This window comes from Gnatocerus cornutus, unplaced genomic scaffold, assembly GCF_029298725.1.
Source record: "Gnatocerus cornutus isolate USDA-ARS CGAHR unplaced genomic scaffold, icGnaCorn1.1 ctg00000242.1, whole genome shotgun sequence".
Taxonomy (NCBI): Eukaryota; Metazoa; Arthropoda; class Insecta; order Coleoptera; family Tenebrionidae; genus Gnatocerus; species Gnatocerus cornutus.
The window spans coordinates 37501-54112 of NW_028275561.1; the positions used below are offsets into that span (position 1 = coordinate 37501).

At 37.6% G+C, this 16612-nt stretch overlaps 1 non-coding gene across 1 annotated transcript; it reads left to right on the plus strand.

Moving 5' to 3' along the window:
• The first annotated feature begins 13400 nt into the window (after positions 1–13400).
• LOC148165706 (small subunit ribosomal RNA) lies at positions 13401–15321 on the plus strand. The gene has a single exon (XR_015771239.1). It is a non-coding gene; the product is annotated as a small subunit ribosomal RNA (ribosomal RNA).
• The last annotated feature ends 1291 nt before the right edge of the window (positions 15322–16612 follow it).

Genomic DNA, 16612 nt, shown 5'->3' on the forward strand with positions numbered 1-16612 from the left:
AACAATATGTAAAATAAAGGAAAAAACAGTAATTTTTGACATTTATGAAGTTCCAGACCTGACACATAGATGGCGCCATTTTAGGGTCAGGTCAGGTCAAATTATGCTTAAAATTCAAGAAAAATACGTAAATTAACCCAGAATCTTGTAATTTTTGACATTTATGACGTTCCAGACCTGACACATAGATGGCGCCATTTTAGGGTCAGTTAGGTCAAATTATGCTTAAAATTCAAGAAAAATACGTAAATTAACCCAGAATCTTGTAATTTTTGACATTTATGAAGTTCCAGACCTGACACATAGATGGCGCCATTTTAGGGTCAGTTAGGTCAAATTATGCTTAAAATTCAAGAAAAATACGTAAATTAACACAGAATCTTGTAATTTTTGACATTTCTGAAGTTCCAGACCTGACACATAGATGACGCCATTTTAGGGTCAGGTCAGGTCAAATTATGCTTAAAATTCAAGAAAAATACGTAAATTAACACAGAATCTTGTAATTTTTGACATTTCTGAAGTTCCAGACCTGACACATAGATGACGCCATTTTAGGGTCAGGTCAGGTCAAATTATGCTTAAAATTCAAGAAAAATACGTAAATTAACCCAGAATCTTGTAATTTTTGACATTTCTGAAGTTCCAGACCTGTCATATAGATGGCGCCATTTTTGAGTCAAAATAGGCGCCAAAATTAAAAAACAATATGTAAAATAAAGGAAAAACAGTAATTTTTGACATTTATGAAGTTCCAGACCTGACACATAGATGGCGCCATTTTAGGGTCAGGTCAGGTCAAATTATGCTTAAAATTCAAGAAAAATACGTAAATGAACCCAGAATCTTGTAATTTTTGACATTTATGAAGTTCCAGACCTGACACATAGATGGCGCCATTTTAGGGTCAGTTAGGTCAAATTATGCTTAAAATTCAAGAAAAATACGTAAATTAACCCAGAATCTTGTAATTTTTGACATTTCTGAAGTTCCAGACCTGTCATATAGATGGCGCCATTTTTGAGTTAAAATAGGCGCCAAAATTCAAAAACAATATGTAAAATATAGGAAAAAACAGTAATTTTTGACATTTGTGAAGTTCCAGACCTGTCACATAGATGGCGCCATTTTTGAGTCAAAATAGGCGCCAAAATTCAAAAACAATATGTAAAATATAGGAAAAACAGTAATTTTTGACATTTATGAAGTTCCAGACCTGACACATAGATGGCGCCATTTTAGGGTCAGTTAGGTCAAATTATGCTTAAAATTCAAGAAAAATACGTAAATTAACCCAGAATCTTGTAATTTTTGACATTTGTGAAGTTCCAGACCTGTCATATAGATGGCGCCATTTTTGAGTCAAAATAGGCGCCAAAATTCAAAAACAATATGTAAAATAAAGGAAAAAACAGTAATTTTTGACATTTCTGAAGTTCCAGACCTGACACATAGATGGCGCCATTTTAGGGTCAGGTCAGGTCAAATTATGCTTAAAATTCAAGAAAAATACGTAAATTAACCCAGAATCTTCCCAGAATCTTGTAATTTTTGACATTTCTGAAGTTCCAGACCTGTCACATAGATGGCGCCATTTTTGAGTTAAAATAGGCGCCAAAATTCAAAAACAATATGTAAAATATAGGAAAAAACAGTAATTTTTGACATTTGTGAAGTTCCAGACCTGTCACATAGATGGCGCCATTTTTGAGTCAAAATAGGCGCCAAAATTCAAAAACAATATGTAAAATAAAGGAAAAACAGTAATTTTTGACATTTATGAAGTTCCAGACCTGACACATAGATGGCGCCATTTTAGGGTCAGTTAGGTCAAATTATGCTTAAAATTCAAGAAAAATACGTAAATTAACCCAGAATCTTGTAATTTTTGACATTTCTGAAGTTCCAGACCTGTCATATAGATGGCGCCATTTTTGAGTCAAAATAGGCGCCAAAATTCAAAAACAATATGTAAAATAAAGGAAAAAACAGTAATTTTTGACATTTATGAAGTTCCAGACCTGACACATAGATGGCGCCATTTTAGGGTCAGGTCAGGTCAAATTATGCTTAACATTCAAAAAAAATACGTAAATTAACCCAGAATCTTGTAATTTTTGACATTTCTGAAGTTCCAGACCTGTCATATAGATGGCGCCATTTTTGAGTCAAAATAGGCGCCAAAATTCAAAAACAATATGTAAAATAAAGGAAAAAACAGTAATTTTTGACATTTCTGAAGTTCCAGACCTGACACATAGATGGCGCCATTTTAGGGTCAGGTCAGGTCAAATTATGCTTAAAATTCAAGAAAAATACGTAAATTAACCCAGAATCTTCCCAGAATCTTGTAATTTTTGACATTTCTGAAGTTCCAGACCTGTCATTTAGATGGCGCCATTTTTGAGTCAAAATAGGCGCCGAAATTCAAAAACAATATGTAAAATAAAGGAAAAAACAGTAATTTTTGACATTTCTGAAGTTCCAGACCTGACACATAGATGACGCCATTTTAGGGTCAGGTCAGGTCAAATTATGCTTAAAATTCAAGAAAAATACGTAAATTAACCCAGAATCTTGTAATTTTTGACATTTCTGAAGTTCCAGACCTGTCATATAGATGGCGCCATTTTTGAGTTAAAATAGGCGCCAAAATTCAAAAACAATATGTAAAATATAGGAAAAAACAGTAATTTTTGACATTTGTGAAGTTCCAGACCTGTCACATAGATGGCGCCATTTTTGAGTCAAAATAGGCGCCAAAATTCAAAAACAATATGTAAAATAAAGGAAAAAACAGTAATTTTTGACATTTCTGAAGTTCCAGACCTGACACATAGATGGCGCCATTTTAGGGTCAGGTCAGGTCAAATTATGCTTAACATTCAAAAAAAATACGTAAATTAACCCAGAATCTTGTAATTTTTGACATTTCTGAAGTTCCAGACCTGTCATATAGATGGCGCCATTTTTGAGTCAAAATAGGCGCCAAAATTCAAAAACAATATGTAAAATAAAGGAAAAAACAGTAATTTTTGACATTTCTGAAGTTCCAGACCTGACACATAGATGGCGCCATTTTAGGGTCAGGTCAGGTCAAATTATGCTTAAAATTCAAGAAAAATACGTAAATTAACCCAGAATCTTCCCAGAATCTTGTAATTTTTGACATTTGTGAAGTTCCAGACCTGTCACATAGATGGCGCCATTTTTGAGTCAAAATAGGCGCCAAAATTCAAAAACAATATGTAAAATAAAGGAAAAAACAGTAATTTTTGACATTTCTGAAGTTCCAGACCTGACACATAGATGGCGCCATTTTAGGGTCAGGTCAGGTCAAATTATGCTTAACATTCAAAAAAAATACGTAAATTAACCCAGAATCTTGTAATTTTTGACATTTCTGAAGTTCCAGACCTGTCATATAGATGGCGCCATTTTTGAGTCAAAATAGGCGCCAAAATTCAAAAACAATATGTAAAATAAAGGAAAAAACAGTAATTTTTGACATTTCTGAAGTTCCAGACCTGACACATAGATGGCGCCATTTTAGGGTCAGGTCAGGTCAAATTATGCTTAAAATTCAAGAAAAATACGTAAATTAACCCAGAATCTTCCCAGAATCTTGTAATTTTTGACATTTCTGAAGTTCCAGACCTGTCACATAGATGGCGCCATTTTTGAGTTAAAATAGGCGCCAAAATTCAAAAACAATATGTAAAATATAGGAAAAAACAGTAATTTTTGACATTTGTGAAGTTCCAGACCTGTCACATAGATGGCGCCATTTTTGAGTCAAAATAGGCGCCAAAATTCAAAAACAATATGTAAAATAAAGGAAAAACAGTAATTTTTGACATTTATGAAGTTCCAGACCTGACACATAGATGGCGCCATTTTAGGGTCAGTTAGGTCAAATTATGCTTAAAATTCAAGAAAAATACGTAAATTAACACAGAATCTTGTAATTTTTGACATTTCTGAAGTTCCAGACCTGACACATAGATGACGCCATTTTAGGGTCAGGTCAGGTCAAATTATGCTTAAAATTCAAGAAAAATACGTAAATTAACACAGAATCTTGTAATTTTTGACATTTCTGAAGTTCCAGACCTGACACATAGATGACGCCATTTTAGGGTCAGGTCAGGTCAAATTATGCTTAAAATTCAAGAAAAATACGTAAATTAACCCAGAATCTTGTAATTTTTGACATTTCTGAAGTTCCAGACCTGTCATATAGATGGCGCCATTTTTGAGTCAAAATAGGCGCCAAAATTAAAAAACAATATGTAAAATAAAGGAAAAACAGTAATTTTTGACATTTATGAAGTTCCAGACCTGACACATAGATGGCGCCATTTTAGGGTCAGGTCAGGTCAAATTATGCTTAAAATTCAAGAAAAATACGTAAATGAACCCAGAATCTTGTAATTTTTGACATTTATGAAGTTCCAGACCTGACACATAGATGGCGCCATTTTAGGGTCAGTTAGGTCAAATTATGCTTAAAATTCAAGAAAAATACGTAAATTAACCCAGAATCTTGTAATTTTTGACATTTCTGAAGTTCCAGACCTGTCATATAGATGGCGCCATTTTTGAGTTAAAATAGGCGCCAAAATTCAAAAACAATATGTAAAATATAGGAAAAAACAGTAATTTTTGACATTTGTGAAGTTCCAGACCTGTCACATAGATGGCGCCATTTTTGAGTCAAAATAGGCGCCAAAATTCAAAAACAATATGTAAAATATAGGAAAAACAGTAATTTTTGACATTTATGAAGTTCCAGACCTGACACATAGATGGCGCCATTTTAGGGTCAGTTAGGTCAAATTATGCTTAAAATTCAAGAAAAATACGTAAATTAACCCAGAATCTTGTAATTTTTGACATTTGTGAAGTTCCAGACCTGTCATATAGATGGCGCCATTTTTGAGTCAAAATAGGCGCCAAAATTCAAAAACAATATGTAAAATAAAGGAAAAAACAGTAATTTTTGACATTTCTGAAGTTCCAGACCTGACACATAGATGGCGCCATTTTAGGGTCAGGTCAGGTCAAATTATGCTTAAAATTCAAGAAAAATACGTAAATTAACCCAGAATCTTCCCAGAATCTTGTAATTTTTGACATTTCTGAAGTTCCAGACCTGTCACATAGATGGCGCCATTTTTGAGTTAAAATAGGCGCCAAAATTCAAAAACAATATGTAAAATATAGGAAAAAACAGTAATTTTTGACATTTGTGAAGTTCCAGACCTGTCACATAGATGGCGCCATTTTTGAGTCAAAATAGGCGCCAAAATTCAAAAACAATATGTAAAATAAAGGAAAAACAGTAATTTTTGACATTTATGAAGTTCCAGACCTGACACATAGATGGCGCCATTTTAGGGTCAGTTAGGTCAAATTATGCTTAAAATTCAAGAAAAATACGTAAATTAACCCAGAATCTTGTAATTTTTGACATTTCTGAAGTTCCAGACCTGTCATATAGATGGCGCCATTTTTGAGTCAAAATAGGCGCCAAAATTCAAAAACAATATGTAAAATAAAGGAAAAAACAGTAATTTTTGACATTTATGAAGTTCCAGACCTGACACATAGATGGCGCCATTTTAGGGTCAGGTCAGGTCAAATTATGCTTAACATTCAAAAAAAATACGTAAATTAACCCAGAATCTTGTAATTTTTGACATTTCTGAAGTTCCAGACCTGTCATATAGATGGCGCCATTTTTGAGTCAAAATAGGCGCCAAAATTCAAAAACAATATGTAAAATAAAGGAAAAAACAGTAATTTTTGACATTTCTGAAGTTCCAGACCTGACACATAGATGGCGCCATTTTAGGGTCAGGTCAGGTCAAATTATGCTTAAAATTCAAGAAAAATACGTAAATTAACCCAGAATCTTCCCAGAATCTTGTAATTTTTGACATTTCTGAAGTTCCAGACCTGTCACATAGATGGCGCCATTTTTGAGTTAAAATAGGCGCCAAAATTCAAAAACAATATGTAAAATATAGGAAAAAACAGTAATTTTTGACATTTGTGAAGTTCCAGACCTGTCACATAGATGGCGCCATTTTTGAGTCAAAATAGGCGCCAAAATTCAAAAACAATATGTAAAATAAAGGAAAAACAGTAATTTTTGACATTTATGAAGTTCCAGACCTGACACATAGATGGCGCCATTTTAGGGTCAGTTAGGTCAAATTATGCTTAAAATTCAAGAAAAATACGTAAATTAACACAGAATCTTGTAATTTTTGACATTTCTGAAGTTCCAGACCTGACACATAGATGACGCCATTTTAGGGTCAGGTCAGGTCAAATTATGCTTAAAATTCAAGAAAAATACGTAAATTAACACAGAATCTTGTAATTTTTGACATTTCTGAAGTTCCAGACCTGACACATAGATGACGCCATTTTAGGGTCAGGTCAGGTCAAATTATGCTTAAAATTCAAGAAAAATACGTAAATTAACACAGAATCTTGTAATTTTTGACATTTCTGAAGTTCCAGACCTGTCATTTAGATGGCGCCATTTTTGAGTCAAAATAGGCGCCGAAATTCAAAAACAATATGTAAAATAAAGGAAAAAACAGTAATTTTTGACATTTCTGAAGTTCCAGACCTGACACATAGATGACGCCATTTTAGGGTCAGGTCAGGTCAAATTATGCTTAAAATTCAAGAAAAATACGTAAATTAACCCAGAATCTTGTAATTTTTGACATTTCTGAAGTTCCAGACCTGTCATATAGATGGCGCCATTTTTGAGTTAAAATAGGCGCCAAAATTCAAAAACAATATGTAAAATATAGGAAAAAACAGTAATTTTTGACATTTGTGAAGTTCCAGACCTGTCACATAGATGGCGCCATTTTTGAGTCAAAATAGGCGCCAAAATTCAAAAACAATATGTAAAATAAAGGAAAAAACAGTAATTTTTGACATTTCTGAAGTTCCAGACCTGACACATAGATGGCGCCATTTTAGGGTCAGGTCAGGTCAAATTATGCTTAACATTCAAAAAAAATACGTAAATTAACCCAGAATCTTGTAATTTTTGACATTTCTGAAGTTCCAGACCTGTCATATAGATGGCGCCATTTTTGAGTCAAAATAGGCGCCAAAATTCAAAAACAATATGTAAAATAAAGGAAAAAACAGTAATTTTTGACATTTCTGAAGTTCCAGACCTGACACATAGATGGCGCCATTTTAGGGTCAGGTCAGGTCAAATTATGCTTAAAATTCAAGAAAAATACGTAAATTAACCCAGAATCTTCCCAGAATCTTGTAATTTTTGACATTTGTGAAGTTCCAGACCTGTCACATAGATGGCGCCATTTTTGAGTCAAAATAGGCGCCAAAATTCAAAAACAATATGTAAAATAAAGGAAAAAACAGTAATTTTTGACATTTCTGAAGTTCCAGACCTGACACATAGATGGCGCCATTTTAGGGTCAGGTCAGGTCAAATTATGCTTAACATTCAAAAAAAATACGTAAATTAACCCAGAATCTTGTAATTTTTGACATTTCTGAAGTTCCAGACCTGTCATATAGATGGCGCCATTTTTGAGTCAAAATAGGCGCCAAAATTCAAAAACAATATGTAAAATAAAGGAAAAAACAGTAATTTTTGACATTTCTGAAGTTCCAGACCTGTCATATAGATGGCGCCACTAAATTATGTTTTCGACTAACAGGTGGCGATACCAACATTAATAGTTACAGAAAGCTGTAATTTTTTTGACTTTCAAGTTTAGGTAACTGTTCTACAGATGGCGCCAGCATTGCTACAAATACAGGAACCTGTAGTTGTTTTTTGACATTTGACATCTTGACCTAATCTATAGGTCTAAAGATCAGCAATAGAATGGACTTCAAAGTTGATAATAAAGCTTTATTTTTATTATATATCGTAAATGGATTGTGTTTAAGCATAACGTTTGAATGGTTATGCAACCGCTTAAACTAATTGTTGCCGAACTTTCGTCTTTCCTTTGCATTCTTGAATAACGGAAATATAGATGGATTATTTTTGTGCATGAATTTTAAATTGTTATGCAACCATGAAAACACTAATTATTTTCTTTTTTCGGAGTTTTTTCAGATTATTGAAAGTCTGACACAAAACCTGTCCGTAACTGCGGCGTTCTCGCCAAACGCTACAGCTTGAAAAATCTAAAATTCGCATAGTCTAAATGTCCGAGAAAAATCGAAATTAAATGAAAACGAACAAAAGTTCGGACCGAACTAACATTAATCGAAAGTGGATGTCATAATTTTAAGTCCCTAACTAAACGGGATCTAAAACCCTTTCGAAACTGTGGCGTTCGAATTTTGATGAAAATTATTCCAAGTCCAAAGTCGGAACTGAAGCGTTCACATTGAACGCTACAGTTTCGAGAATCTATTCGGAACTGAAGCGTTCACATTGAACGCTACAGTTTCGAGAATCTATTCGGAACTGAAGCGTTCACATTGAACGCTACAGTTTCGAGAATCTATTCGGAACTGAGGCGTTCACTTTGAACGTTACAGTTTCGAGAATTTATTCGGAACTGAAGCGTTCACATTGAACGTTACAGTTTCGAAAGGACAAAATTAACAAAGACCAAAAGTCCGAGAAAAATTGAAATTAAATGAAAATGAACAAAAGTTCGGACCGAACTAACATTAATCGAAAGTGGATGTCATAATTTTAAGTCCCTAACTGAACGGGATCTAAAACCCTTTCGAAACTGTGGCGTTCGAATTTTGATGAAAATTATTCTAAGTCCAAAGTCGGAACTGAAGCGTTCACATTGAACGCTACAGTTTCGAAAATCTATTCGGAACTGAAGCGTTCACACTGGCGATTGCTTATGCAACCATGAAAGCACAAATATGAAACGCTACAGTTTCGAAAACTCATTCGGAACTGAAGCGTTCACACTGGCGATTGTTTATGCAACCATGAAAGCACAAAAATGAAACGCCACAGTTGCGAAAACTCATTCGGAACTGATGCGTTTACACCGAACGCTACAGTTTTGAAACCTCGTTCGGAACTGATGCGTTCAAAAATGTCGAAATTTTTACAAGTCCAGTTTCGGAACTGTAGCGACTGCATGGACTTAGCGCGAAAAGGACACATTCAGTGGGAACTGTAGCGGTAGGGACCCGTAAAAAAAGTAAAAAAAATAATAAAATATTTTATTTTTTGCTTTTTACCTTCCGTATACACAATTTTTTTTTTTTTTTTTTTTTTTTTTTTTTTTTAAAGTCCAAATTGGGAACTGTAGCGGTCAACAGAAAAAAAAACTTTTTCCATCAACCACATACAATTCCCATTTTTAATATAATATTATTATTTATATTAATATTATAATTATTCATAATATATTACTGAACATTTGCTTCTCCTCAGTTTCGTTCTTTGGTTTCCAATATCATTCACTCGATCATATTTAATTCAAGCTTGTTATCGGAGGAGAAACAAGTCTTTCACAATTTTCACCAGTTCTGCTTACCATGTGACGGATCTTTTGTTTTTCAACGGGCGGAACAATAATCGAGATTTTTACTGCTTGGTGTTTCGGGCTTTGTGTTTTATTTTATAGATCCGTCACATTATTCAAGTAAATTATTCAATTCAATTTGTCGTCTGCATTAGAGTCAAGATTATTAATTTCATCTCATTTGCAGACGACTTTGGATAAGAGCACTGGGTGGTCACGTTTTTTAACTAGCGGTGAATTAGCTAATTCGTTCGCAAAATGCACGTTACAGGCGGACTAATTCACATTTCGCTATTCATCGAGAAATTTTATTCACAGCGGTATATTGTCTTTCTAGAGACTTACCACTTTTTATTTCATCGATGTATTTTTATTTTTAATTTAGCATAATATCATTAAACGGGGGTCGCGATGTACGAGAGGTAACAGATCGTACGGACGCGCACATTTGATTTCATGTCAATCCATTCATCGTGCGTACTTGTCCGTCATCGCTGCCACTTACCATCACTACTCCCTATATATGCCACCGCGCAGCGATCAGCTCTGAATCGCTCGATGCGTGAAACGATCGAAATCCCATAGTGCGCCGGCCGCTCGCTATGGGCGAGGGGTAGAGTAAAACGGTCTGATCGCTCGGTGCAAAAGTCCGTTTGGGTACTTAGAGACGGAATTTTAAAATTCTGATTTCGCAGATCAATTTCAAGGATTATTAGGACTCGAATGCTGTCGACCATGTTTTGTAAAAAAAGTTTTTTACGTTTTTACGGCAATTTGACTGAACGCTACAGTTTCGAAAAAAAGTCGGAACTGTGGCGTTCGATCGAAATTTTTTCCAAGTCCGAAGTCGAAACTGTAGCGGTCGACCAAAATTTTTCTAAGTCCGATTCGAAACTGAGGCGTTCGACCGAAATTTTTCCAAGTCCAATTCGAAACTGTAGCGTTCGAACAAAATTTTTCTAAGTCCGAAGTCGAAACTGTAGCGTTCGGCGCTCATTCGTCTAAGTCCGAACTCGGAAGTGTAGCGGTTGACAAATTTACATTGACCAAAAGTCCGAGAAAAATCGAAATTAAATCCAAACGAACAAATGTTTGGGTCGAACTAGCATCGATAGAAGGTAGATTTTATAATTTCAAGCTCCTAATTAAACGGGATCTAAAACCCTCTGGAAACTGAGGCGTTCGAAATTTTGATGAAAATTTTTCTAAGTCCGAAATAGGAACTGTGGCGGTCGAGCGAAATTTTTCTAAGTCCGTAGTCGAAACTGAGGTGTTCGAATTTTTGATAAAAATTTTTCTAAGTCTCATGTTGGAACTGTGGCGGTCGAGCGAAATTTTTCCAAGTCCGAAGTCGAAACTGTAGCGTTCGAACGAAATTTTTCTAAGTCCGAAGTCGAAACTGTAGCGTTCGGCGCTCATTCGTCTAAGTCCGAAGTCGGAAGTGTAGCGGTTGACAAATTTACATTGACCAAAAGTACGAGAAAAATCGAAATTAAATGCAAACGAACAAATGTTTGGGTCGAACTAACATCGATAGAAGGTAGATTTTATAATTTCAAGCTTCTAATTAAACGGGATCTAAAACCCTCTGGAAACTGAGGCGTTCGAAATTTTGATGAAAATTTTTCTAAGTCCGAAATAGGAACTGTGGCGGTCGAGCGAAATTTTTCTAAGTCCGTAGTCGAAACTGAGGTGTTCGAATTTTTGATAAAAATTTTTCTAAGTCTCATGTTGGAACTGTGGCGGTCGAGCGAAATTTTTCCAAGTCCGAAGTCGAAACTGTAGCGTTCGAACGAAATTTTTCTAAGTCCGAAGTCGAAACTGTAGCGGTCGACCAAAATTTTTCTAAGTCCGATTCGAAACTGAGGCGTTCGACCGAAATTTTTCTAAGTCCAATTCGAAACTGTGGCGGTCGAGCGAAATTTTTCTAAGTCCGAAGTCGAAACTGTAGCGTTCGGCGCTCATTCGTCTAAGTCCGAAGTCGGAAGTGTAGCGGTTGATAAATTTACATTGACCAAAAGTCCCAGAAAAATCGAAATTAAATGCAAACGAACAAAAGTTACGGTCGAACTAACACCAAACAAGGGTGGCTGTGATAATTTCAAACCCCTAACTAAACGGGATCTAAAACCCTCTGGAAACTGAGGCGTTCGAAATTTTGATGAAAATTATTCTAAGTCCGAAGTCGGAACTGAGGTGTTCGGTCGAAATGCCGTAAAAACGTAAAAAATATTTTTTTCAAAACACCGTTAACGGCATTCGAGTCCTAATGACCCTTGAAATTGATCTGCGAAATCAGAATTTTAAAATTCCGTCTCTAAGTACCCAAACGGACTTTTGCACCGAGCGATCAGACCGATTTACCCGACCCCTCGCCCATAGCGAGCGGCCGGCGCGCTATGGGATTTCGACCGTTTCGCGCATCGAGTGATTCAGAGCTGAACGCTGCCGCGCTGGCATATATAGGGATAGTAGTGGTGGTATGTAGCAGCGGACAAAAGCGTACGATCGAAATGTGATTTTATGTGCGTCCGATTATCTTGTTACCTCTCGTACACCGCGACTTACCCGTAGTTGGGACGATGGCCGGAATGTGTACCCTGTGGACCCCACCATCGTTTGAGGGATGACAAATCTTGCCATTGACCATGCACAGCGAGATTGCGGATGCGGCGAGCGTTTCTATGTTAGCGGTCCAAATGCAATCAAAGATTTTATGTGTTCGTGTCAGAACGACCAAAAATTAACAAATGCGTCAACTCACTAAAGTCCGAGCGAGAATTTTGAAATAAATAAAATTTCATAAACTCGTAACGTGTGAATATTTCTAAAGAGAAATCTCACAATAAACCGTCGCTTTCAATCTAGCGAAGAGTATGGAGAATGTTTGAACTTTTGCTTGTCGACGACGATATTTTTTCTTTACGATAAAATTTCAAGTCGATGTGCCCCAAAAATCTCTAAATTTTGAACTGGGAAATTATTTCTTCGTCCGATGAATCGCATTGATCTCTGTTTTTGACGAAAAAAAGACGGATAAAATGCAGCATTCAATCAAGGATATAAAATAAAAGAAAAATTTTCCGTAAAAACTATATTACAATGGAGGATTATGTTTCTACTTTTCGTCCGATGAGTCCGCAACAAAAATAAGTAATCCATCCGTCGTTGTTCGTTTAGTCGATCTGAATGCACTGTAAAAATTTATTAAAGTAAAATGTTACGTTTGCATTTCATGAATTTTGACAAACGTGTACCGAAATGTGTACAAATTATTTATTTCGACGACGACGACAACTTAGAACGGATGAATAAAATTAATTGTTGCAAGATTCAAACAAGGATGAAAAAAGTCATAGAAAATTATTCCGTAACCATGATATTGGATTATTTTTTCTTCACTCTCTCCTCCGATGAGTCGCAACAAATAAAAATCCATAAATCAATTCATCCGTCGTTGTTCGTTTAGTCGATCTGAATGCACTGTAAAAATTTATTAAAGTAAAAATGTTACGTTGCATTTCATGAATTTTGACAAACGTGTACCCCGAAGTGTGTACAAATTATTTATTTCGACGACGACGACAACTTAGAACGGATGAATAAGAATAAAATTGTTGCAGGAGATTCAATCAAGGATGATGTGAAAAAAATGTCGAAAAATTTTCCATCCAGAAAGATCGCGTGGCGTTACGTCTCTTCTTACGAGGTTTTCGTTTCGCAGACACGCACACTTTCTTCAAAACAATAATAGGAAAGTGTTCAGTTTTTTATAAGAGCAGCAGGTGTCTTTCCGAAATTCTACGATTATTGTAGCTTATATGACTAGAAGGAAAGAAAGACTAAAACTCTCTTATTTTAAAACAAGAACGCAGTTCCCTGGTTGATCCTGCCAGTAGTCATATGCTTGTCTCAAAGATTAAGCCATGCATGTCTCAGTACAAGCCAAATTAAGGTGAAACCGCGAAAGGCTCATTAAATCAGTTATGGTTCCTTAGATCGTACCCACATTTACTTGGATAACTGTGGTAATTCTAGAGCTAATACATGCAAACAGAGCTCCAACCGGAAACGGAAGGAGCGCTTTTATTAGATCAAAACCAATCGGTGGCGGTCTCCGTCATCGTACAACTTGGTGACTCTGAATAACTTTACGCTGATCGCACGGTCTCGCACCGGCGACGCATCTTTCAAATGTCTGCCTTATCAACTGTCGATGGTAGGTTCTGCGCCTACCATGGTTGTAACGGGTAACGGGGAATCAGGGTTCGATTCCGGAGAGGGAGCCTGAGAAACGGCTACCACATCCAAGGAAGGCAGCAGGCGCGCAAATTACCCACTCCCGGCACGGGGAGGTAGTGACGAAAAATAACGATACGGGACTCATCCGAGGCCCCGTAATCGGAATGAGTACACTCTAAACCCTTTAACGAGGATCAATTGGAGGGCAAGTCTGGTGCCAGCAGCCGCGGTAATTCCAGCTCCAATAGCGTATATTAAAGTTGTTGCGGTTAAAAAGCTCGTAGTCGAATCTGTGTCCCGCGCCGCCGGTTCATCGTTCGCGGTGTCAACTGGCGTGCCGCGGGACGTCCTGCCGGTGGGCTTAGCTCGAGAGGGCGGCCCAACTCAATCCCGCCGCGGTGCTCTTCATTGAGTGTCGAGGTGGGCCGGCACGTTTACTTTGAACAAATTAGAGTGCTTAAAGCAGGCTAAAACTTCGCCTGAATACTGTGTGCATGGAATAATGGAATAGGACCTCGGTTCTATTTTGTTGGTTTTCGGAACCCCGAGGTAATGATTAATAGGAACGGATGGGGGCATTCGTATTGCGACGTTAGAGGTGAAATTCTTGGATCGTCGCAAGACGGACAGAAGCGAAAGCATTTGCCAAAAACGCTTTCATTGATCAAGAACGAAAGTTAGAGGTTCGAAGGCGATCAGATACCGCCCTAGTTCTAACCATAAACGATGCCAGCTAGCGATCCGCCGACGTTCTTCCGATGACTCGGCGGGCAGCTTCCGGGAAACCAAAGCTTTTGGGTTCCGGGGGAAGTATGGTTGCAAAGCTGAAACTTAAAGGAATTGACGGAAGGGCACCACCAGGAGTGGAGCCTGCGGCTTAATTTGACTCAACACGGGAAACCTCACCAGGCCCGGACACCGGAAGGATTGACAGATTGAGAGCTCTTTCTTGATTCGGTGGGTGGTGGTGCATGGCCGTTCTTAGTTGGTGGAGCGATTTGTCTGGTTAATTCCGATAACGAACGAGACTCTAGCCTGCTAAATAGGCGTATTTCGACATCCCAAAGGCCCGTCGATCCTGGGTTCGCCCGGTGGTCGTGCGCGGTTTTTACTGTCGGCGTACAAACAATTCTTCTTAGAGGGACAGGCGGCTTCTAGCCGCACGAGATTGAGCAATAACAGGTCTGTGATGCCCTTAGATGTTCTGGGCCGCACGCGCGCTACACTGAAGGAATCAGCGTGTCCTCCCTGACCGAGCGGTCCGGGTAACCCGCTGAACCTCCTTCGTGCTAGGGATTGGGGCTTGCAATTGTTCCCCATGAACGAGGAATTCCCAGTAAGCGTGAGTCATAAGCTCGCGTTGATTACGTCCCTGCCCTTTGTACACACCGCCCGTCGCTACTACCGATTGAATGATTTAGTGAGGTCTTCGGACCGGTACGCGATGGCGTTTCGACGTCGTCGATGTCGCTGGGAAGATGACCAAACTTGATCATTTAGAGGAAGTAAAAGTCGTAACAAGGTTTCCGTAGGTGAACCTGCGGAAGGATCATTAACGTGTCCTCGTACACACGAATTTTGACATATGTATAATTTATTATTATGCATTTTTATTTGATCGTGTCGATGTACACTTTATGTTTTTACAACACCGTCGTCGATGACATGGAGTCGACGGCACGATCTTTTGTCGTGCCGTTGCTTGTTTCTTTTTGAAACACCGTGTGTACGACGTTTTGAACTACGAATCGTACATATTCGGAAAAACAATAGCGTTACGCTGGCCCGCAGCGCCGGTCCTTGCGATCGAGTTTTTCACCTTTTTTGAACGAGAAAAACCGAATTCGCTCGGGCATACGGCTGTTTCTTCGGGTACCTAGATTTTTTGATTTTTTTTGTACTATCTCTCGATCTTTTCCAATGATGGAAAAAAGGAGGGACGCTTTCGGTTTTTCGACCGGATCGCGGAAAGTTGTGAACTCCACCGCGAAAGTCGAAAGACGTTAGAAGTCCTCTTTTTTCGGACACACGGAGAGGATGTAGCAGAGTAGTCGAGAAAGAAGAAAATCGCAGGTGTCGAATTAGGTTACGACTCCGTGGGTTTTAAATGATTTACGCCCGGCTACGGGACCGGCGAGAAACGCTCCCGATTTTACGATTCGCGTGAATGATGTTCGTCGTTAGACGCTTCAAAGAGTTTTTTGAAAGCGCCGTTAAACGAGCGATCACACACACATCACACCTTGCTTTTTTAATGTTTTTGGTAGATGTGGTAAAGTGATTTCGTTAGAAACGGTAAAATTCTCTTTACGGAGCGTACGACTGCACCATTTCAAAATTATATACACCGTCAATCGTCATTAAGTCACGATATAGAACGGTAAACTTGAGGATTTTATGTTAGACGCTCAGTCTGGCACGTCTATAGATTTTTTCGTCAAAATTCACGATCTGTCTTCGGTTTGGCGACGAAAAAATATAGAAAGAAAATTGAAACACGAACACAAAGACCGCCCGCGAAAATCTCTTTTCGCTTACGGCGGATACTAATTCGCTTTTTCATAACGAGTACGATGATGTAATGATGTGTTGATTCCGATCGATCAAAAACCGTCTCTTCGTCACACTTTTTAAAGTGCTTGACACACGCACACTAAATGAAAGACACAATAAAGGAAAACTACCGAAAATGTAGTTTATGAGAGAAAGCAGCATTATTTATTAAAATTATTGCTGAGAAAAAGGAAATTGGCAAATTCCTAATTAAAATCGTATCGAACATGTCCCATCTTCACACATACATGCTCGTACTTTGCGTGTAAAAGCGGAGACCGCGTGAAAAAGAA